This window comes from Marmota flaviventris, chromosome 4 (assembly GCF_047511675.1).
Source record: "Marmota flaviventris isolate mMarFla1 chromosome 4, mMarFla1.hap1, whole genome shotgun sequence".
Classification (NCBI taxonomy): Eukaryota; Metazoa; Chordata; class Mammalia; order Rodentia; family Sciuridae; genus Marmota; species Marmota flaviventris.
Genome location: NC_092501.1, coordinates 36,920,635 through 36,944,508, shown reverse-complemented (window position 1 = coordinate 36,944,508; position 23,874 = coordinate 36,920,635). Strand labels below are relative to the sequence as shown.

The 23,874-nt window shown below is 40.6% G+C and overlaps 1 protein-coding gene and 1 pseudogene across 2 annotated transcripts in view; both read right to left on the bottom strand.

The window, feature by feature from the left end:
* The window catches only part of Slc16a12 (solute carrier family 16 member 12), a 78,473-nt gene extending 69,011 nt beyond the window's left edge, over positions 1-9,462 (bottom strand). For both annotated transcript variants that reach the window (XM_071611104.1, XM_027940000.3), the window contains exon 1: positions 9,292-9,462. The gene's annotated coding sequence lies outside the window, so the exon portion shown is untranslated. The remainder of the gene's footprint in view (positions 1-9,291) is intronic.
* An 8,472-nt stretch (positions 9,463-17,934) lies between these two features.
* Positions 17,935-23,414, bottom strand: LOC139705417 (heat shock factor-binding protein 1 pseudogene; annotated as a pseudogene).
* Between the last annotated feature and the right edge of the window lie 460 nt (positions 23,415-23,874).

Below are 23,874 nucleotides of genomic sequence, written 5' to 3'. Positions count from 1 at the left end.
GTCACTAAATTTGCCAGATAGCTGGCCAGCATTGAGGGTAGGTTATGGGTCAATGAAGCACAGATTCATGTGGAACCGAGACTTAGCCATGGGACCTTGTGGGGTCACAACCAGAAATCAGCAGACAACATTTTAGTTCCACCAGGGAGAACTGAAACTTGGGGGTGATCTCTTTATTTTGAAAGTTAAGAAACTATACACTGGGGATGGAACCCAGAAGTGCTCTACCACCAAGTTACACCTTCAGTCCTTTTTATTTTTTTGAGAGACAGGGTCTCACTAAATTGCCCAGGCTGGCCTCAAATTTGTGATCCTCCTGCTTCAGCCTCCTGAATGGCTGGGATTTCAGCATGCACCACTGAGATCAGTCACAATATTTATTAAAACATTTTTGTGTTAAAGGACACCACAGTGACTGAATGGCAAATCCATAAAGTAACAGTTCAAGTTAATCCTCTTGTTCTACATTTCAATATGCATACATAAGGGGCCCTACAAATGTGTGCAGGATAGAGGGTTTTCAAAGAAAGAAGCAATGTCCTAGTCCTCTGCTCTGACTCCATCTGGCTACCCTCCACCCTGATCACACACATAAACACTCTTTTGACAGTTAGGCAGACGCATGTGGTAAAAAATATAAAATGAAAACAGAGCTCCATTGACCAAATGTGTGTTGGGTTCATGTGAGTATAGAAAAGGGTGTCTGGTCCAACAGGGCAGATTTTGTCTTTGACCCATCTTCACCTTTCTCTATTAACACCCTTCAGGAAGGAAGACATATGACTTGAGCTGAGTCTCTATACAAATAATTTCCAATCTACATTTCTTTCTCTGAATATCTAACTGCTCACTTGGCTCTCTCCCACCACAAGCACCAAAATCTATAAAGTAAATAAGACCAAAGACTCACTGTGCTTTTTCAATACAAAGGCACAACAGTGGCTACAGATAATTAGTGGCTGCCAGGACATAAACCAAATTCAGCAGGGTGGAGGGAATCAGAGATTTAGAAACACAGAGCCCAGTTGTAACAAATTTGTCTCAGCCAAGAAATCCAAAATCTTACTTGGAAACCCATGATGTCAAATCCAGAGCACCTGCTCACATTGCAGAGCGGGCCCACCAGAGAGAAGCCCTAAGCTGGAAGCTGAAGCTCTCCCCTCACCTACCCATTTTAACATGTGGCAATGTTAAAAGTTGGTGAGACCTTTAAGAGGTAGGGCCTATGCCCTGTAACAGTCCCTGAAAGCTCCTTGAAACTCCTAGAAGTCTATGAGTCAAGATCCATGAAGACACCACTGTCTTTAAAAAATAAATAAATATATATATATAATTTATATATATATATTGCTACTTTTTAGTTATACATGACAATAAGATTCATTTTGACATAATTATAAAAGCATGGAATATAATTTGTCCTAATTTGTCCCCAGATCTTTCCCTCCCCCTCCCTTTCTCCCTCCCCCTGTTCCCTTCCCTCTGCTCTACAGATCTTTCTGCTATTTACTTACAGTTTTTTTTTATTAGAAGACACCATCTTTTAACAAAAAAAAATTAACAGTCAAAGCACGATTTGAGAAAGCCAACTGATAAACGTGAGATGCTTCTTGATAGGTTTTTCCTGTTTCCACGTCAATCACCTTACCACATTTTCTCACAGACGATAAATACTAATGACAGAGAACAACCTAAAATCAATCAGACTTTGTTAAAGTCACACAAGACAAGGTTAAAGCTTCTTTCTTACCTAATAGCCCTCTTTAATATCTTTCTACGTAAAAACCTTTATACTCTGAAAATCCATTTTGATACAATTAAATAAAACGAAAGCAGTCTGTTCATTAAGGTTGACAATTCAATTTAGGGAAACATATCTGTGTTATTTTAAAGGAAACAGATTGTTGTTATAGAGCGAAAGGTCAAATTATTGTCCTCAAAAATATACCTGTATGATAGCACCAAGAACACACACAAAAAAAAGTTGGTCAATTAATTTGTTGATTGACTCTAATTATTCCAATTTGGTGATGCCTTATGGTCTGAATATGGTTTGTCCCCCAGAGGTTCACCGTTGGAAGCTCCGTCCTCCATGTGGTAATGTTAAAAGTTGGTGAGACCTTTAAGAGGTAGGGCCTAACTACATGTGGTTGTCATTGGGAGCATCACCCTTGGAAGTGATTAAGACTGGTCTCCCAGAGTGAGTTAATTTTTGAAAGAGTAGATTGGTAAAAAAAGGACAAGACTGAATCTTTCTCTGGTTTTGTCTCTCCATGTAATCTTTCCCTCTAGTACACATTCCCACCATGATACCACCCACCACGATGAGACACAGCCAAGGGGGCCCTCACTAGAAGCCAGAGAGAGGATGCTACCCAATCTCGGACTTTTGATCTCCAAAACTATGAACTAAATGAACCTCTTTTCCTTAAAAAGTTCTCACCTTCAGGAATTTTGTTACAACAATAGGAAACAGACCAATAAGGTTGATTTGATTGTTTTGATACTATATACTTAGTAAATTCCACAGAGTGTAAAAAATCAGTAAAAATTAATTTAACCATTGGGAAAAACTTCCCCTATACTGAATGGGCACCGTATAGAGAAAATACAAACAAACAAACAGTGAAAATAAGAAAAAGTATCATGTTTTTTTCATCAGATGTTAAAATATTATGTAACTATTGTTTTTCAATAATTTTTTTTTTCTGAAGAAGCATAAAATTATTAAGTAGCTCTCAACCCTGAACATACATGAGCTTCACTAGGGAGCTTTAAAAAATACAGATGCCCTGATCTTATCTCAAACCTACAGAACCAGAATTTTGGGGAGTGAGCCTTGGCACTAGTATATTTTTCTTTCCCAGGTGATTCTAAGGACTATCCAGCATTGAGAACCATTGAGTCAGCTGATTTCTGGCTACTAAGTTATCAGGTATCCATATGAGCAAACCACATCTTTTTGATACCAGTTATTCCTTTGAGTTTGAACTACTCCTATTCATAGCTATTTAATAATGAGAGTTAAGCTTGGTTCAGGATACCTTTCTGACTGACCCATATCTGACTGAAGAAACAACACTATTCTTTATTAAAGCAGATGTAACTTGATTGTGAGGGAGGGTTTTTGGTGGTTCCTCCATGGGACATAATGTGGCTGTTTTGAAGTTACCGATTTCAGAGAACTGAAATTGCTATTTCAAGAAATACAGCTGGTTTCAATAGATAAATATGAGCTCATTTCTATGGAAAGTATTTCATCAAGCAAAGCAGAGTTACAAAAACAATACCAGTTTGTCCCCAAAATAAGGAATTACACTCATAGTTTGTAATATGTCAAATAAACCACAAGATGGTGAATCGTGCTCAGGACTATTTTGAAAAATTATATTCTACAAATTATTGGGGTAGTAAATTTGAAGTATTGGTGGAGTTAACATCTTATGTCACTACTCTGTTGACATATACAAACCAGGCAGTTGTAACGAGAGTTTGGAGGGGAAAGTGATGTTGATTTTTATAGGGATTTGGAAACCTGAAAACTAAGTTCAAGGCTCCTCCATAAGCTTAAGTGACTAATTCTATATTTCCCAAGAGGCTCATAAACAAGAATTTCTAGCCAGATGCAGAGAGATGAGCCATTTTCAAGATATACTGGAAACTGAAGCAATTGAAGTCACTCAAACAGAATTGAAAGTTGATCAACACATTTCAAACATTTTATTTCAACTTTAGTCAGATAAGTGAACATAAATGCATCCACGAATCTTTGGATATTGAGTCACAGTTGGAGTTCTGAGTTGCCTTTATTGGTTAAACCACACCCATGATTTCTTGCTCCCATTTCTTAAAACAGGACTGTAAAGATATAAATGCTTGAGTGCAAAATCTTTCTAGATTTTTACTGTCCTTTCCCAACCTTTTATAGCTGTGTATTCTATACCTAAGAGTAGTAGTTTGTTCATGTGGCTTTTTTTTCTTAATATTTATTTTTTAGTTTTCGGCGGACACAACATCTTTGTTTGTATGTGGTGCTGAAGATCGAACCCGGGTTCCGTCCGTGCTAGGCAAGCGCTCTACCGCTGAGCCACAATCCCAGCCCCTGTTCATGTGGCTTTTTAAAAAGCCTTATAGTCTTTTTCAGTTGAGATAAAATTCACCTAACATAAACTTTGACAATTCAATCATTTTAAAGTGTACAATTCAGTGATTTTGTATACTCACAATGTTCTGCAACCATCACCACTATCTAGTTCCAGAAAACAGCCATCATCACATGCACAAAAAAGATCATTTTGCCGTTATCTGTCATTCCCACTTCCCCCTATCTCTGTCCATCTCCTGGCAACAACTAATTCATATTTTATCTCTTTGGATTTGCCTCTTCTGGACATTTCATATAAATGGAATCATACCATATGTGGTCTTTTTGTATCTGGCTTCTTTCATTTAATGTTTTCAAGGTTCATCCGTGGCACAGCATGTATCGATTTTTTTTTAAATTGGTTGTTTAAAACATTACAAAACTCTTGACATATCATATTTCATACATTAGATTCAAGTGGGTTATGAATTCCCATTTTTACCACAAATACAGATTGCAGAATCACATCGGTTACACATCCACATTTTTACATAATGCCATATTAGTGACTGTTGTATTCTGCTACCTTTCCTATCCTCAACTATCCCCCCTCCCCTCCCCTGTATCGATTTTTTTTTTTTTTTAATGTGGCTTACATTCATGGGCTGCTACAGTTTGGATGTTGAATGCCTCACAAATTTCCATGTGTTAAACATTTGGTCCTCACAGTAGTGCTATTGGGGGGCAGTAAAACCTTTGAGAAGTGGGTGGGGCCTTATGGGATGTCCTTAGCTAATGAGGGGTATGTCTTTGAAGGAGATTGTCAGACCTCACCCATCCTTTCTTTCTTTTTTTTTTTTTTTTTACTTTCTGGCCGTAAAGTAGAAGTTTTCTCCACCATACACAGCCCCACCATTGCTATGCAGCACTCCCACCAGAAGGGCAAAGCAGCAGGTTTGCCCAATATTGGACTGGAACTTCCAAAACCATGAGCCAAAATAAACCTTTTCTCTAGAAACGCTAATTATCTCAAGTATTTCATTATAGCAACCAGAAACTGACTAACAAACACATGGGCCTATATGGCAAATTGACTCAGCTTTCATAGAAACAAACTCGTTGTTGGCATTCACGTTAAATTAATTTGTGCAATATTTAATTACACTGAAAAATTACAGGAGCAAATACAACTGGCATAAACAAGACTGTGACCAAACAGCACCCTAAGTGCATTCCTGAGCTGTAAAGAGAAAACTATGCAAATTTATTGTGATTGCTATTGCTACAAAGATCTCTGTACTCTGAGCAACAATCAGTATATTTCAGAGGGGACGGGAAACATTGGTCAGACAATGAGTTGTTTGGGTATTGGTCAGTGGTCCATTACCCAGGACAGAGGAGGAGGTGTGCAGAAGGGTGCAGAGCGATAAGTATCTACTAGACAACCCAACACAACCTCAATTGGTCCCTAATAAGAAGTCTTCTATCTATCTTCAAAAAGAAGCAAGTGGGGTTGGGGCTGTAGCTCAGTGGTAATGCACTTGCCTAACACATACAAGCCCCTGGGTTCTTCCCCAGCACCACAAAAAAGAAACAGAAGAGGCAAGAATGTGCTCCCATAAAGACAGTTTATTCTTTCACCTCCATGAAAGCTTTACCATGCTACTGTCTTTCAAGAAGCAGCTCAGACATGTTCTCTATAAAGTCTTTCCAACCCTCAACTCCCCACAGTGACTACATGCTTTCCCCTGCCTTTTAATATGGAAAGTATTTACCTATCTCTTATGCTAGTTATATCTGCTAGTCATAGAATGTTCTTTTTTCCAAATCAGGCTGAAAGCTTCTTCAGAGGCAGGTTCTGTGTCTGTAAACTCCTTACTGCCACCAGCACAGAAAAAGAGGTGCTCGAAATATGGTAGAAGTATAATAAACTAATAAGTTTATTAAATAACTAATTAAAGAAATGCAACTTTGTACTCGGCTACAGCAACTTATCCCCCTTATCAATACAGAAAAAGACAGCAGGATGAGAATTTGATGGGACAAAGTGGTGGGTGAATGAAGATAAAAATCAATTTCCATGGGTACCCAGCAGCCATCAGAAATTATGACTTAATGTGTTTAACAGAGACCACCTTTAAATAGGGAACTGTTAGTTAATAACACTTTTAGCATCCTTTGATGTAGAGCAAATTTAAAACAGACACAGAGAGAATCTTTGTGTTCAAAATCTCTCAATGCCTTCAACTGTGGATTTGGTTTTTCTCAGTTAAATTACATTACTTTAATGGGTGAATTTTTATATATATTTACAGGGAACTCATAAACTCAATAACTTCTGATTCAATAATTTCTAAAAGCAAAGCAATTGGTTAGGTGAGGAATGCAAAAAAAAAAAAAAAAAAAAAAAAAAAACCCCAAATGCTGCACTGAATGCTGTAGTTGCTGCTTTTTTTTTTTTTTTTTTTTTTTTTTTTGGCTGTATACGATGAAAAGATTGCCAAGTTCATTTTGATAAGCATTTGTTAAAAACAACAAACATGCCTGAGCTTGCAAACCATGCCATTTTGAAGAAAATGCAAATGAGAGAATTAGAGAACATTGAAAACTGGAATGTCTAATGAAACAATCACAGTAACAGATTTACCAATAAGTCAACACTGTGCTGCCTAAGAATTCAGAGACGAGAGGGGACAAAATGTAAAGTGAGACAAAATAAAAATGAAATGCCACCTTCATAAATAAATAAAAAGCCAGCTACATTCTGCAAGCTAATGCAATTATTGTCTCCAACAGTAACATGGTAGCACTCACACTTTTGAGAAAACTAATCTTCCTATGCTTCATTAGTCTTAAAGTCACCAAAATGATGTCCCTAAATAAAGGAAAAAGACTCCAAAGGAACATATTTTAAGTAGCCGAAGGTGAGCACTGCTATTCATATATAGTAGTAAGTCAGTTTGTCAAAGTCAAAGCAACTTCAGTTGAGTTGTTTGTTTTGTTTTTTGTTTTTACTTCCCATGTTTAATCAACAGAATCATGGGATTGGGAGGAAGGCAAATTGGAACATTTGTGTTCATTTCCCTGCTTTAGGCGAAACTGCAATTCTCTTTTATCTGCCTAACAAAATTCTGGAAAAATTCTAATGAATGAATTATAACATGAGCTCCACAGGATCAAAGTTCTTTGTTTTGTTCACTGACACATCCCAAATGTCCAGAAGAGTATTGTGCACATAGTAGGCACTCAATAAATGTTACTTAATTTGAATTAAACTTTAAAATGCGAAAAACATGCAGTGTAATGCAATTCTAAAATACTAGAAAAGTCACTTTTATTTTTTAATTGATTTTTAAAATGTAGATGGACTCAATATCTTTATTTTATTTTTTAAATATTTTTATGTGGTGCTGAGGATTGAACCCACATGTGTGAGGCAAGCGCTCTACCACTGAGTTACAGCTCCAGCACCAATTCCTTGAAATTTTAAACCACAACTTCTGTTATAGGTCATGGTATTAATCATAACAAATAAATGGTCCTCCTATAAGCCACTTTTCTCAAGTCAGCTCTAACACCATAAATCATGTCTTTATCTCTAAACAAACATCACCATCCAGAGTACAGAATCAGAAGAAACTCCAAGGACAGATTGGTGTAGACTTTCATCTATTTTGATTACTTTTCTTCCTGTGGGATTCACCTGGGATATTTGCATATTCATCTTCATATAAGAAGAATTGAAAATATTACTTAAAATTAAGGATGCCTATTTTTCTTTCAATTATGCTACAAAGGCAGTTTGACTAAATCAACCTCTCTTATCTATTTCAGAATTCTACCAGATTTTAAAAAAAGATAAATAAAAAGCAAGGAGAGGAAATGATATGATGAGGTGATTCTAGTCATATCATTTTTGTTCAAACGCGTGCAGGCAATATGCCTGGAAAACAGAACTAGGAGGAAACGAGAAGGCCCAGATTCAAGTGCTGGTTTTCCCTCTACCTTAACATGACTTTAGCCTATCCTGGAGATCTGGATCTGAGTTTCCTGGGCTGTGAAAGATAAAGGTTTGATTCTAGTAGATGATGATCTATGAAACCCTTGGTTTCTAAGATCCTGTGATTATAAGTGATCAAGCCAGATCACTAAGTAACTCTTTTCCATCCTTCATTCCTTCAACAGACATAGGTTGGACACCTTAGGAGAGGTAGACACCATTAGCTGTAACCTGCCATGATTTTGGCAGGGAGACAAATTATGCGAGGGGTAGGGAGCGGCTGTCGGATTTTAAAAGCGAGGGAGCTCAGACACCTTGGAAACAAATGTTTCTTCATTTGGCAGGCCTGAAGATCTTCCTGGCTGAGAGGCTGGAGCGCCCAGACATCAGCAAAGAATCAGGTAGGGGAAAGAAACTAAAGACAGACCCTTCAAAATGGAAGGATAGAATGCTGAGCTGTGAGTTCTCATTGCAAAGTATCACCGATTTCCCCCCCTCCCCCCAGATAGGAAGTAACTGGAGAAACTACGTTTAATCCATTGAAAAATTTGAAGGCCGGTGTATTTTTAAGGCACCACAAAAAGTAAATAAACGTTATTATCAGGGCTTGATGGTTAAAAATTGCAGGGAACACAGAATGCAGGAGAAAGCCGTTCTCTTTTGTATCGGGAAGTCTGCATTTGGAAACCGCGGGATATGGAGACCAAAGGCTCTCCGTCCCCAGTCACCTGTCCAGAAATTACGCCAAAGCGCCGCGGGGCACAGACAGAAAGAATGGGCACGTGTCTCGGTCCTAACCCAACAGGCGTTCGGAGCGACCCAAGTTAGGGTCGGAGACTCACGGCGCCCGCTGGGTACTGGGACAGCACAGAAAGAATGGAGCGTCCCGGTCCTCCACCAGCTCCAAACCCATCCCTATCGCCCCGCTGTCCCGCCACCCGGAACCCTGTCTGGAAGGATGCCCGTGTCACCTGAGCCACCTCGCCCTTGGCACAGCCCACTCTGCCGGAAGAGCGAAGAGGGTGAGCGCAGCAGGGAGCTTCCCGGCCAGGGTTCTAGGGATCCGGGCACCAAGTCGCTCCTAAGACCCAGTCTGGGACATCCTGGTGGGGCCAGATTGCAGAGTCCCTCAAACCATGCAGATGGCCCCACTCCCTACCCGATCTCCTGCCGCGCCGCCCGCAGCCCGGTCCCGCTGCGGCCTCACCTCGCGGGGACCGCTGCAGCCTTGGCAGTGGAGCGCCGACATGCCCCTAGGGCGCACCCGCGCGTCCCTGAGTGGTGGCCTCTTCCCTAGCCTCAGGCACCGCGGTCGGCGCTTCCGAGGGGCGGGGAGCCAACAGGGCGGAGGCAGCGGCGGGACTGAGGCCCCGGGCCCTGAGGGCAGCACCGGGGGAGGAGTGCGGCGCGGGGAAAATCCCACTGCTCAGCGCCCAGAACGCACTGCCTGGTTCACACCCGCCAGCTCCGCTGGGAACTGTGCCGGGCGGGCAATAGGGATTTATCACTGGGATCCGCTCTCTGTTCTGGGGCTCCGCCAAGGGTGAGGGGCGTGGGGGAGGAGGGACGCCTCGTGATTATGTAATGCATCAGCTCGAGCTGTGTCCCGAGCCAGCTCGCTCCAGGACTACCCGACTCTCCCTGGAACAACCGTGAGAGCCCCTGACCTAAACAAGCCAAGGGGGCTCAGTATTTTCAAAATGAACTTTTCCCCGAGGGGTCAAAGAGCAAGATCAGGAAAAAGGCACAAGTACTCTTAGGTGTATCTGGTGGTGATCTGGCTCGTGCTAACCATTTCACAGCACAGAAAACTAAAGCGCCGGAGCTTTAGTTAACAGCGTCGAACGGACCTACATTCAACTCTGCTAACAAGCCCATAACTTCGGGCGGTCCATTTATCTGAGCCTCAGTTTGTTCATCTGTACATTCATCTGCACAATAAAGGAAAATAATAGCTCCAACTTCACTTGGTTGCTGAGAGCGAGATGCAGGCGCCCAGTACATAACATGCCCCCAGTAAATGTTGACTTAAAACCTAAAGTAGTCGTTCTAGGAGGTACTCCACATAGGCAGGTTTTAGGCTAACCTTTGTGTAAAACGCTCTTCTTATCAGAAGCAAAGTCTCTGAACTGATAAATTCTGATTCCAACTTATTGGGGTCAGCATTCCCGCTACTCATAGTGATCCACTGACCAACAACACCTGAGAGCTTGTTAAAAATGCAGGCTATCTGGCCCCACCACAAATCTTCTAAATCAGAATCTGCATTTTTAACAAGATTCCCTAGAGGCTCAGATGTACATCGAAGTTTCTAAATAAATTTGACTTTTCTCGAAGAAGGGAAAAAGGAAGTCACTGATACTAGCACTGTTTGCCACTTAGGGTTTTTTGTTTGTTGTTGCTGCACTGGAGATTGAGCTCAGGGCTTGGTTCATGCTAGGCAAGCACTCTGCCACTGAGCCACATCTCCAGCCCCACTTGGGGTATTTTCAGACTAGTGAAGTTCTTTTTCATTTTTCCTTCTGGTCATTTTACCTTTTCCCCTCCCCTCTCTTTCTTGCCCTTTAATTATAAATCTGAATTTAAGTCCTATTTTTCATTTGCAAAAACCTCTAAGCTAAATCTAAGCGTGGACTTAGTGAACATATGTTTAAAATACAAATAAGAAGGAAGGAATACAGCTAGTGAAAGAATTCATTAGCATTGAAAATGAAACTCTAAAGCAGGGCAGACTTGAGCCCTGAACTCTCAGTTGTCAAGGTCTTTAGGTTATAAGCCTCGAATACCTTTGCATTTCATAAAATACTTCTCTCAGTTAAATAATGTAGGACACCGGTTTTGTTTTATTTTAAGGATAGAAGGAAAACTCACTGGTTCCCTTCTCAGTCGCCATTTGCAGGGCCTCAAACAAAGCCCAAAGCAAATATTTTGCTTCTTCCATTAAGTGCTGTGTGGTTGTTATTTTATTCTGAGAGTGTTCAGATTTGTTTTGCCTAACTCTGTCTCTGACAGAGTCTCATCCTTTAAGAGTTTGATAATTGTGTGTGGGGGTGGTGATGATGATGATGGGGAGGAGGAGGAGGAGAAGGACGAGGAGGAAGATAGAGAAGAAGAGCAGAATAGTGAAAAGGAGATAGGCAGAGCCTGATAAAGAAAGTTTACTTCCTATGGGGTCCCCCACATAACAGCTGTCAAAATAGCTGCTGCTATGGATATGGGCAGAGAAAAGGAATCGCCTTTCTCTTAGGTTGGAAGACTGAGGAACTGGGAAGGAGAGAAGAAAGCCCTTAAGCTCACACTCTGGGAGAAAAGTAAAGGTAGAACCCTAGAATCCAACCAGGCAGGAAGAGAGATGCAGTGTCTGTTCTAAATAGCACTGTCCAATAGAGCTTTCTGCAGTGATGGAAATATTTGCATAGTCCAACAGAGCTTTGAAATGTGGCTCTTTACTTTTACATTTTAATTAAATAATTAAATTGTAATTGGGTGAGATTTTTTTTTGGTTTTTATTTGTTTATTGGTTGGTTGGTTGGTTGGTACCAGGGATTGAACCCAAGGTCTTCACCACTAAGCCACATCCTCAGCCCTTTTTAATTTTGAGACAGGTTCTCATAAGTAGCTCAGGGCCTCCCTAAGTTGCTCAGGGCCTCCCTAAGTTGCTGAAGCTGGCTTTGAACTTGTAAACCTCCTGCCTCAGCCTCCCAACAGTTAGGATTATAAGCAGGTGCCCCTGCACCAAGCTTTAAATTCAGTTTGTGTGTGTGTGTGTGTGTGTGTATTTTATTTGCTTGTTTTTAATGCTATTTGGCTGCACTAGCCACATTTCAAAGTGCTTCATACCAATGTGTGGCTGGCATCTACTGTACTGGGCAGCCCATAAACCATTTCTGGCCAATGATGCTTACAGGCCAGGATTTTGGTAAAGAGGTAAGCACAGATAAGGAGATTTTCCAAGACCTGGTCATCTGTTCAAAGGCCAACAGTGGAATAATAATTAAATCTGAACCACTGAGCCCTTGTGAGAGTTCACATGAGATAATCCATAGAATGTACTTAATGCAATGCCCTGAACATAGTAAATATGTTAAAGTTATTAAACCATCCTATTACTTAACGGTCTTTCTAAATTAAAAAAAAAAAAAGTTGGGGGTGATAAAGATTATTTGCTTGGTCCAACTTTAATTCTTAACCTCTCTAGGTCTTCTGTGTACTTCTCTACAAAAATCTAGTGTTAGGAAAATGTATTGGTAAGTCAGGTTAGCAAGACCCCCTTACGCCATATTTGATCACCCTGGAGATCTGACCAGGTTCCTTATCCTCTATCATCCCCCATGTGATTTCTGATTACTCTGACCTACCTTCAGCAAGAATCCTGTCAGGTCACTTTTACCACAATCTCCTTTATTTGTTTGTTTGTTTATTTTTGCATTACAAGAATTGTAATGCAACACAATCTCCTTCATGCATGATGTTTCCTCCAGCCCTTCTCCATCCTCTGACCCTCCCCCTTTCCCTTAGCTGTCAATTTCCATGCTGTATTTGGAGTAGAACCCACACTCTTTTACTGCAGATCCCTCTGCTTGTCAGTGGTCCTGAATTGTCTTCCTTATCATGGTCTAATAAGTGTCACTGAATAATTTTTTTCTTTAGCAGGGGACATGGTACTATAGTCACATCATTATTTTTTAATATTTATTTTTTTAGTTTTAGGTGGACACAATTTTTTTTTAATTTTTATGTGGTGATGAGATTCGAACCCAGTGAGCCACAACCCCAGCTCCACATCATTATTAATTAACCTTTTGCTGATGTGATCAGCTGATCCGGCACCTCAGCTACCATTAATAGCTGTGCTCCATATCCCTCCCTTCCCTTTTCTCCCTAGAATTGAGTGCTACCTGTATTATTCTAGCCTGGAGGCATAGCATATTTGGTCAAATCCCTACCATTTGCAGGCAATAAATAACAAGTGTCTTAACTAAAATCCTATTGTACCACTGGTGCAATTAATTTTCAGATGAGGTTCTGAGAAGCATGCACCTTAGGGTACATCCATTATGGAAGGAATTATTTGCTCTTGTTATTTGGTCAGCAGAGAAAGAGAGAGAAAAAAATAAATAAAAAGAACATTGGCTCCAGATAAGGAGAATTTGGAGTGTTTACATCAGAAGGAAAGCTACCAAAAGGTTGGAGGTTGGGATGGAAGCTTAAGGCTTTTGCCTAAATGGAATTTGAAATTTCATTTTTAAGACTAATAAAGATTTTAAGAATAACTACAAACAGCCTAAGTAAGGTGTAAGTATTTTATTCTGTCAGCTACACAAACTAGGGCAATACATAGACATAGTGAAACTCTTATCTGGATATCAAGAAACATAGATTTCTGAATAACTGTCTTCTTGGACTACTGTTCATCTGACTTCTTTACATCTTGGCCTCTGGACACCTTTCAAATCCACTCTCTTGACTGTTTTCTTTGACTTCCTTTTTTATTACTTATCAGCATTTTCTTAGAAGTCAGCGCCTATTTCTTGACTCTCTTAATTATTATTTGTTGATTTATTTTTGGTAGTGCTGGGATCAAACCCAGAGCCTCATACATGTCAGGCAAGTGCTCTTCCACTGAGCCACATCCGCAGCCCCTGCTCTCCTTTCTGGATACATATCTCAAGTCACCTTCTCATGACTGCTGTCAGCAACACTGCATTTCCAGTTCTGACCTCCCTCTGAACTCCAGTTCTTGTCACCAGACACCCAGTGGATGTTTCCACTTGCATTCTCCCCCCCACCCCCTCAACATCACTTCAAATTTTAAAATGTCAGGAACTGAAGTTATCACAGCATTGTTCTCTTAGCTCCTCAGTAACTCAAGTTTCTCCTTTCCAACCTCACCATCTTGATCTCTGATGCTAAAATTCTCTCATCTGCGATGACTTGAAGTCATGGAATCATTTCAATCCATTTTTCTTCTTCCTAGAATCATGGTATAACTGAAAGATGTTGACTTTACAATCAGAGGACCAAAATAAAAATCTTTCTACCACTTTTTAGCAGTATGAGCCTGGGAAATTTCTTAAGGTCTGACCTTCAGATTTCTCATCTACAAAATGAGGCCATTATTATCATTCCAAAAACATTGATTGAGCAGCAACTTATCCCAACCTCTGTACTAATTAGGTTACTGTCAATCTCTGAACTACTGATACTTTGGACTTGGTGATTCCTTTACTGTGAGGCTGCCCTGTACATTGTAGAACATTCCACAGCATCTCTGGTCTCTTTCTACCTATTAGATTTCAATAATAACCCCATCGTCAAGACAATCAAAATGTCCTCTGACACTGCTAAATGTTCCTATGGGGTGAGCGCAAAACTGGAGGAGGACATAGTGCCTTCTTCTTTGAGTGCTTCAGGGATGAACCCGGAGATGACAAAGCTGAAGCTTGACCTGGACCACCACTGGAAGGACATGGATGTTGTTTTAGTCAGCTTTTGTGCTGATAAGAACAACTTTAGAGGAGGAAAAGTTTATTTGAGGTCTCAGGCTATAGACAGCTGGCTCCATTTCCTCTGGTTCAAGGTGAGGCTGAACATCACGGCAGAAGAGTGTAGAAGAGGGAATTGGCTCACATAATGATCAGAAAGCAGAGACTCCACTCACCAGATACAAACATACACCCCCTAAAGCCACACCCCCAGTGACCCACCTCCTCCAGCCAGACCCTACCTAAGGCCAGTCACCACTCAGTTAATCCCATCAGGGATTAATTCACTGATTGGGTTAAGGGTCTCATAGCCCAATCATTTCTCCTCTAAACCTTCTTGCATTGTCTCAGACAAGAGCTTTTGGGGGGAACCTCACATCCAAACCATAACAGAGGTCCACTACTGGTTCATAAAGCTCTATCAAGATGAGATGTTTTCTGAAAAATCACAGGTGAAAGAACATTTTTTTGGAAAATGAAATTTAGGTTGTCTTATTTTGAACTACTATTTGTTAGAAAATATTATTCTTTAATTTAAACATCACTACATTTCTTATATTACATTTTCTTAACAGTTTTATCTCCCCGGCTATTGACACGGCTCTGCAGTCTCAGATTCCCTCATGCATGGCGCACTAGAACAGCCACGGTTCCATTACTTTAGTCTCTCCCTGCCCATCTCCACAACTAACCTTCCTGACACTATTTGTGCCCAGCATTCTTTCTACCAGAAACTCTGGTGGTTCCTATTTCCCATATTTACTTCAATGAAATGGAAATAATTTTCTGGTTGGCTTCTTTCATCCAGCCTTCTTTATTACCATGCTCCTGGACACTAACCATCACCCTTTGTTCACAGCCTTCTTATTTCATGAAATCACAGTGCCTAGGTTTTACCCACATTCTTTCCCATGTCTGCATGGCCTCTCCTTTCCCTCCCTTCCGCCTGTAGAGATCTGACAACATCCTTCAAGGTCAAATTCCAATCTCAACTTCTATTGTTGTCTGTAACTTGTTTTGAAAGACATCAAAAGTATAAGATGATTAATGGTTAGAGAGAGATGGATAGCTGTGTAATAAATCAAATTTACTAAAATATTGACCTAGAATCTAGGTAAAAACATAGAGGTATTCATGGTGTAATTCTTCCAATTTGTTTCTGTTTCAAGCTGTCATAAGAAAATCAAAAGAAATAGTAAAAAAATATGATATGTCAAAAGCTTTGTAATGTTTTGAACAACTAATAATAATAATAGTAAAACTAAAAAAAAAATAAGAAAATGAAAAATAAATATCCCAATTTCCCCACAAAGCTCCACCCCCCATAAATCTAGCCATAGTCATCAAGAACCCAAGTTTTGGCATCAGATCTGAGTTCAAGGCTCAGCTCTATCTCTTGCTAGCTGGGTGCCCTTGAGTAAGTTACATAACAACTCAGAACTTGAGTTACCGAATTTATTTCCCTTCTTCATAAGACCTTGGCGAAGGTTCAATAGGATTTAAACTTGAAAAGTGCTTAGCACAGTAATTGAAGCATAGCATTTAATAAATGTTACTTGAAAATACAAAATCCCTCCCTTGAACACATAGAGAATAAACTATTTGATGACAGGAATCTTCTGTCCCATTTACCACTCCCCAAAGGCCCACAGAATAGAAATGTAATAAATCTTTGCAGAATGAGTGGATGCCAGTTACGTGTCACCTTTGTTGATCACCACTGTTGTTCTTCTCTAATAGATCCATTCACTTAGTGTTTATGAAGCATTTATCATGAACAAAGCTAGCAACCACTGGCAGAACCCACATGTAACCCAATACTTCATCCCTGACATCAATAGTGTCCTAGCTGGGTGCTGCTGTGCAGTTTAAAGTGCTCTCTGGACCATCTAAAACCCTTCTGAGGATATGTCTAGAATAGGAATAAATGTGTGGAGAACGAGAGATGAAGAAAATTTACTCATCTAGTACTCCTGTCACCAGAGCAGTTCTAGTAGAAGGGGACCTTGATTCGAGACAAGTGAGGTCCTTATCATTCGTGACAGAAAAGAATTTCAGCGTGTGCCAGTCAGAGATAAAGACAAATTTATCAAAGAAAGCAGATGTACATTCAAGAGAGATTGCAGGTTGTCACAAGGGAGAGACATTCTGATGGTAAAGCAAACAACACACATTCAAGAGACAATGGACCATCTTCAGAGAGAGAGACAGACCACAAACCATTGGTTTGGGGTGTTGATATTTATATAGAGACAGGAGCAAGGGGCTGGACCAGAGGTGGAGTCAGAGGGTAGTTACTTAATTTTGTGCCAGTTTTCCCTGTGCTTGCTATTACTTGCCCTCCGGTTACTTTTTGCAGGCAAAGGCATGGGTCAAGGGTGCCAGCCAAGGGCACAGGCTGAGGATAAGTTCTGGGTTGCTCAGAAATGTTTATTTTGCATTTTATAAGTTCCTTAGTGTTTCCTGAATTCCAGCTGCTCATGGGCACTTCTCTTTTGAGACTCAGTCTCTTTTTCTATATCTCCCAAATTCTCTCTCGCTCCAATCAGCTCTGGAATATGAAAAAAGGAAAGTGATAAACTCCCCATGGTCTGACCCACAAACTTTCTGTCCTACCTTTTCTTGATCTTATTGGATCAGCACATGGGCTTTTTCTTCTCCTCCCCCCTCCCCCTCTCCCTCCTCCTCTTCCTCTTCCTCTTCTTCATTAACTAACATCAGGCTATTTTCTAGTTAATGTATTCAGACTCATCTTTTCTGTCATTTTTTTTCTGGAAATATGTGCTTGGTTTTAGCATTTTGTTTCCCCAAATTTTATTTAAATAAAATTAATTTATTTAATGTTAAGAGCAATTCCTTGGAGGGAGAGTTGTGAGGAAATTTGTTGATATTTTTTGAGTTCCTATCATGTCCCAGGCCTTATGTGTTATTTTATTCAACTCACACAATACCTCTTTTCCAACTGAGGAAAAAGTGGCTCAGAATGGTTAAAGAATTTGTCTAGTTTCAACTGTCCAATTGCAATTAGTAAATGGAGCTGGTGTATAAAACCAGGTCTGTCTAATTCTGGGGCAGATTGAATGTGAAAATAACTGGGATTCTCCACCATCCCTGTTTCCATTTTTTTTTGCAATGTGACTTTGTAGCTCCTCCTAACAGGAAGTGGAGCCCATTTCCACACCCTGTAAATTGGACCACTCCATTTTTATCACTAGTTAGATGCAGTGCAAAGCTAACAACCAACCAGTGTGCTGAAACATCTGGTCTGTAGAGGCTCTGTGCACAGTACAGTGGCATTTTAAGACATGACTTCTGTCTTCAAGGAATCTATAAGCTAACTGGAAATATAAATAGCCATGTAAATGAGAGTGATTGAATAACAATAAAGGGTTTCAAGAGCAACAAAGGATTTCTTACCATAAGAAAGAGTAATTTGATCATTTAGATAAAGGACATCTACTTTTGCTGGGACAATGAAGAAAAGTAGATTGCTTGGGAGAGAAGTTGGCAAGCCACAGGTGGGGCTTGTGCCCCTTCTTGGAGCATTTGAATAAGCAAGTAGGAAAGTAGTCTTGGTAGAGCAAACTGCCAAGCAAAGTGCAAGGTGTATTTGGAAGTGAGTGAATAAGCCATTTCATTGAGAACTGGGAAAATGAATAGGACAAAGAGACTGATTAGATACGGAGTGGAAGAGACTGGGAGAAGCCCCTATGTCTCATAGCCAGGAGGAAGTGGATCATTAACAGCTTGTGAACTATTCAATATCGGACACATGGAACTTGGGGTGGCAATGAAATACCCAGCTAGTATTGGAAATTAGGATCAGGGGCCATGGGGGGAAACTCTGGGCCAGAAAAAAATTAGTGCCTCAGAGGTGAGATAGAGCAGCTGAGCAAGGACTGGCCCTTGGGGAATACCTGCAAGGTCTAGTGAGGGAGATAAGGAAGATACAGGATGGAACAAATATGCAAGGCTTCTGTAAGTCTGACAATCACAGAGGGAAGGGCAGGCCGTGCACCAGCAAAAGAGCACACAGTCTCTTTCTTTCTTCATCTTCATTTTATTTTTTCCTTCACAGGAACCACCCAGATTTTTGTGTTTAATAACAAAGAGCACAACTGACCAAGTTCCAAACCTGGAGGTCAGGAGAGAGAGATCACTCTAAAAACTAATTGCATAGTATACGGTAAGAATGCACTATAACATAGAAACTTGTTTGCACCTAGTAGTTAGTTGCAAAAATGTCATTCTGTCTTCTCTTGGCTTGGAAAAAGGTGTTCCAGTGTAACTAGCAACCTACAACTCTTTTGTGTAGCAGGTATCATGTTTTCACCTTCCAGTTCTTCTACCCCAGCCCAGTGTCAGGAGGTCTGTGATATTTTCCCACAGATCATCAATGTGACTACTTGTACCGTCAATTCTTCCAAATATGTGCTTGTACGTGGCCTGAAATTTATCTTGCATCTGCTGCAGGAGTGTCTGCCACCACCATGGTGAAGTCATGCACCATCTTGAGATCAGTCTCGGCCATGTCCTCAGTTCCCAGTTTGGCTGCAATGTCTCAGACCATCACCCACACTTCCATTTGTCCACCAACAAAGGCTCTTTCAAGAAAGAATGAGAGTGTTACACGGCTGGGCCTTCCAGGAAACTGAAGCAATATGAAGACCTCCCCTCTTTAAGCCCCAATTCTTTTGGTCAATCAGAAAGATTTCAGACAGGTCGCTCAGATTAACAGTTTATTAGAAGGGATGGGAAAGGGGTAAAGGGAACACTCTCAAAGGAGAGAGTGGGTCCACTCGAAGAGAAGAGGGACAATGTGCCTCTCCTGTTGAGAGCCACAGTTTAGTCAGAATGAAGCCTGGCATTTTGCTAGAGGGAATGGCTGAAAGGTGACCCTGCTCGGGGGAATAGGGCGGCTGGTGGGGGGGATTAGGGCGGATCCTGCTGGGAATAGGGTGGATCCGGGATTAGGGTGGATCCTGCTGCCTGGGGGGGGGGGGCGCTATTTTGGAGTTCCCATTGAGTTCTCCCCGGGTTCCGGGAGAATTGGCGCACAGAGCCCGGTGGAGGGAGTGTGTTCCCGGGAATTGTGTGTAGAGTGCAGGTGAGAGTTTGGGAATAAAGAGTTGCTGTTTGAACCTACAAGGCTTTGTGGCGGCTTGGTTATTTTGTGCCCAGCCAGACTGCGGCACTCTCCTATACCCCAGTTTTATTTGGGATCCAGAAAATCCCACACAGTAGCACCCCTTGACTTGACTGACAGCAGGATAACATCAGACTTTCAAGTCCCCACTGCGAAGACAATTTTAGATTACTTTGGCCCATGCTAACTTGTTCTAATTGGATTCTTAAACATAAATTCTTACAAATTTTATGGTTAGGAGGAATTATCCTTGTCTCCCCGAGTTCTGGGCTCTGGTCTGTTAAAAAGGCCACAAAAGTTTCCTCCTTCAAGCTAACTTGGGTTCCTCTTATCAACATTATTTGGGGCCTCCATTTCTTCTGCAGGTAACAGGTAGTTTGCAGAGAAATGTGGCATTATCTTGTCCTCTTAAGCCAGGTAGGGCTGCAGGTAAATTGCTTCTTGGAAAAGAAAGCATGTGGGGGTCAGCACAGTGGGCTCATTTTATAGAATTATTCCCTTCAACCCATGTTCCCACCTCTTAAATCTGATTTTTTGAATCCAGGGGTGCTTAACAACTGAGCTACATCCCCGGCCTTTTTTTTTTTTGAGACAACTCCTTAAGTTGCTTAAGATCTTACCGTGTTGCTGAAGCTGGCTTTGAACTTGCTATCCTGTTGCCCCAGCCTCCTGAGCTGAATTATAGGGGAGGACCACTGTGCTTGGAAAGATCAGACCATTTTTGTAAATCATTTGAAGGGAGGGATGGTGCCCACTGAACCATTCATCTGCTAACAGCAGAAACACAAGTGAAGACCAATTAAACTTGTTTGAAAAAGGGACATAGCCAGCTTTGCTGGGGTTGATTTACCGTTTCTGACTCTCTCTGTTGATCTTCTCAATGAATTAATTAGCAAGTTTCCACTTCACCTTTATTCATTCAGAAAATGCAAATTGAAGACAGCATTTGATCAGGATAAAGCCAAAGCAAATGAATAAGACATCCAGATAAATGTCTTAAATTAAAGTGGCCAAATCCCCATTACTGTCTATGCTCTAAGTACATCTTGTGTTATCCAAATTACACATACAAGGGCTGGGGATATGGCTCAAGCGGTAGTGCGCTTGCCTGGCATGTGTGTGGCCCGGGTTCGATCCTCAGCACCACATACAAACAAAGATGTTGTGTCCGCCAAAAACTGAAAAAATAAATAAATAAATTCTCTCTCTCTCTCTCTCTCTCTCTCTTTCTCTCTCTCTCTTAAAAAAAAAATTACACATACAAGATACCATTGTGTCTGCTCCCCTCCGAGTTTACATGCTCATCTTAATTAGTTCTCATGGTTCTAGATAAGACTATGATAACATCACTAAGTTAATAAATCACAATTCATTCAAGCATCTTGAAGAACCAAGAGCTTCTAGCAATATAAATAATAACTATCATTAGTTATATTTTATTCTAATAGAATGTGAAGTGTGGAGAAGCATAACATGATAAAAATGCTAGCTTGTTTTTGTTTCTGCAAAGTTTAGAAACAGTAAACTGAATCCCAGTGGCTTTAGAGTGTTTTCCATCCAATTTGAAGTTTTACTTATTTATTTATTTATTATTACTATTATTTTAGGACTGGGAATTGAACCCAGGGGTGCTTTACCACTGAGACAAATCTCCATCCCCCTTTTTTTAAAAAAAAAAATTCTCATTTGAGACAGGTTATTGCTAAATTGCTTAAGGCCTCGCTAAATTGCTGAGGACAGCTTTGAATTTGCAGTCCTCCTGCCTCAGCCTACTGAGCTGCTGGGATTACAGGTGTGCACCACCACGCCCGGCTCAATGTGAGTGTTTTAGTTGTTGTTTGCATTTATCACGTTTGGGTCTAAACTCTCTGGCTCAATGAGAACCAAAATGGTGCCCATCACATTTGCCATGGTATTCCCAGCACCTAGCGTGGTGCCTGATGTATATTTAGGATTCAATTATTGGATGAATGAATGAAAGGATTCAAAGTTTTCAAGGTGTGGAAGTCCCTAAGATAAACGAGTTAAAAACTTAGCAAGACCAGATAGTGACATCTGCCATTGGCTTTCCTCTTTGAATTTCAGTTTGACACAAAAATTATCCAGGTGTGATAAACATTCAAAGAAGTAGCACTTTCTTTGGAAAAAAAAAAAAAATATTCCCGGGCTGGGGATGTGGCTCAAGCGGTAACGCACTCACCTGGCCTGCGTGCGGCCCGGGTTCGACCCTCAGCACCACATACACACAAAGATGTTGTGTCCGCCAAAAAACTAAAAATAAATAAATAAATAAATATTTTTTTAAAAAAATATTCCCTGGTTCCATGAAATGAACACTGAATGCATTTGAAATGGACCCCAAATTTGCAGTTCCTACTGAATTCACTTGAATGTTCCTTCATCCACTCATTCAAATCCACATATTTATTGTGTTTCCTATGTGATATTGGACCATTCTTTTTAATTTAATAGTAAAATCTGTATGTACTTTTTTTTATTAGATTCATAAAATACTAATTTCTGACTTGCCCAGGATTTCTTGTGACATTATCCTGTATCTGTTTTCCAACACACTGTTGTGTTGGTAACCATTCATATTTGACAGCACCATCCTGGTGCCTGCTTGTAACACAGGACAGCCAGGGTAGCAGAGCTTTGGTCTTCTCATTAGCCTTTCTGCAATAATCCTCATTTTCCACATTAGGTCCACAGTACAGTCATTGTTTGTATAAATCACACACTTTCAAATCATCTTAGCATGAATATTGCCAAGGAGCATGGCTCATCTCAATCCCAAATTATGTCAACAGTTGTGTCAATAGCTATCAGACATATTCTCCACTTTTTGTAACTATTTTATGACTAAATGAAAGGAATATAGATTTTGTGATAACATCAAGCAATTCCTTAACTTCTCTGAGTCTATCAACTCATTTGTAAAATTAAAGGATTGAATTAGGTTATCAGTTAAACTCCTAGACAATGACACAAGGTTAGGTCTCCAATGAGCTTGGATTGACCCTCAAAGCATTTGAAAAATTCTCATTCATTGATGAACTTTTTAAATTGGGAGAGTTTCTATGAAAGTCTGGATTCCTGGCTTCTTTTGAAAAATCAAAATCTGAGTTCCCTGGAAAAATCTAGTCTCAGGGACTCCCTGCCTGGGTTGCCCATTCTTTTATTCACAAACGTCAAGGGAGGAAGGCACAACTTACCCACCTCACTTCTGATAGTACCTGAGGATGGTCATACACCATGCTCTGTCGTGGCAAAGTTCAGCAGGAGACATAGAACCAGGTCCAGGAAGGGAAGCCCTTTTATTAGTCTAGAAAACTCTGTAAGGAAACAGGAAAACAAGAGACCCCACTTGTACCCTACCTTTGCTTACCACTCATGCTGTGGTCTTCCATTGTTCAATATTAGAGTTTAAGGTGACTATTCATTGAGATTCGTTTTTTAGAAATAGTTGGTTGGGCGGAGGGTGGGAAGACAACAAAGTGGTTTGCCTAGTCATCTCATTCCTCTTTTTTTTTTTTTTTTAATTTACATTTCCAGAGCGCTACTTCCTCTTTGGTGACTCCAGGATAAGGGGTGTGTGTGTGTGTGTTGTAGCGAATGGAGGAGTTGCTTTTGGTTGTTAAAAAAAAAAGAGAGAGAGGGAGGGAGGGAGGGAGAGAGGAGAGAGAGAGAGAGAGAGAGTGAGAGAGAGAGAGAGAGAGAGAGAGAGAGAGAAAGAGAAAGAGAGAAAGAAAAAGAAAATTGTAGTCTATTGTAGACTTAGCTAACTGAGAGAACACCTGTTCTTCACCCAATGGCAGTCCTCACCTGGCCCCTCTAGGCATCTGACTTTCCACTAGGTATTTCCAAATCCCCTTTCGCCTTCGTAAATCTATTTCCAAGATAATCCCCAAGATCAAGTTTCAAGGCTGTCAAACCTATGTCAGCAGGTATATTCTGCCCCCAACCTTCTCCTGGTGGAAGATCCACCAGGCTAAATACCTGGATGCCCACTTAGATCCCAGAAAATTTCCCAGCACCTATAAGGCAGTCAGTAAGTGTGGAATGAAGTGTTCGGGGTTAGCAATTATCTCTGAAAGGGGTCCACAGTGATTAATAAAGCAAATTAGTATTTAAGAGGGCACAGACCGTTCCCTTAATT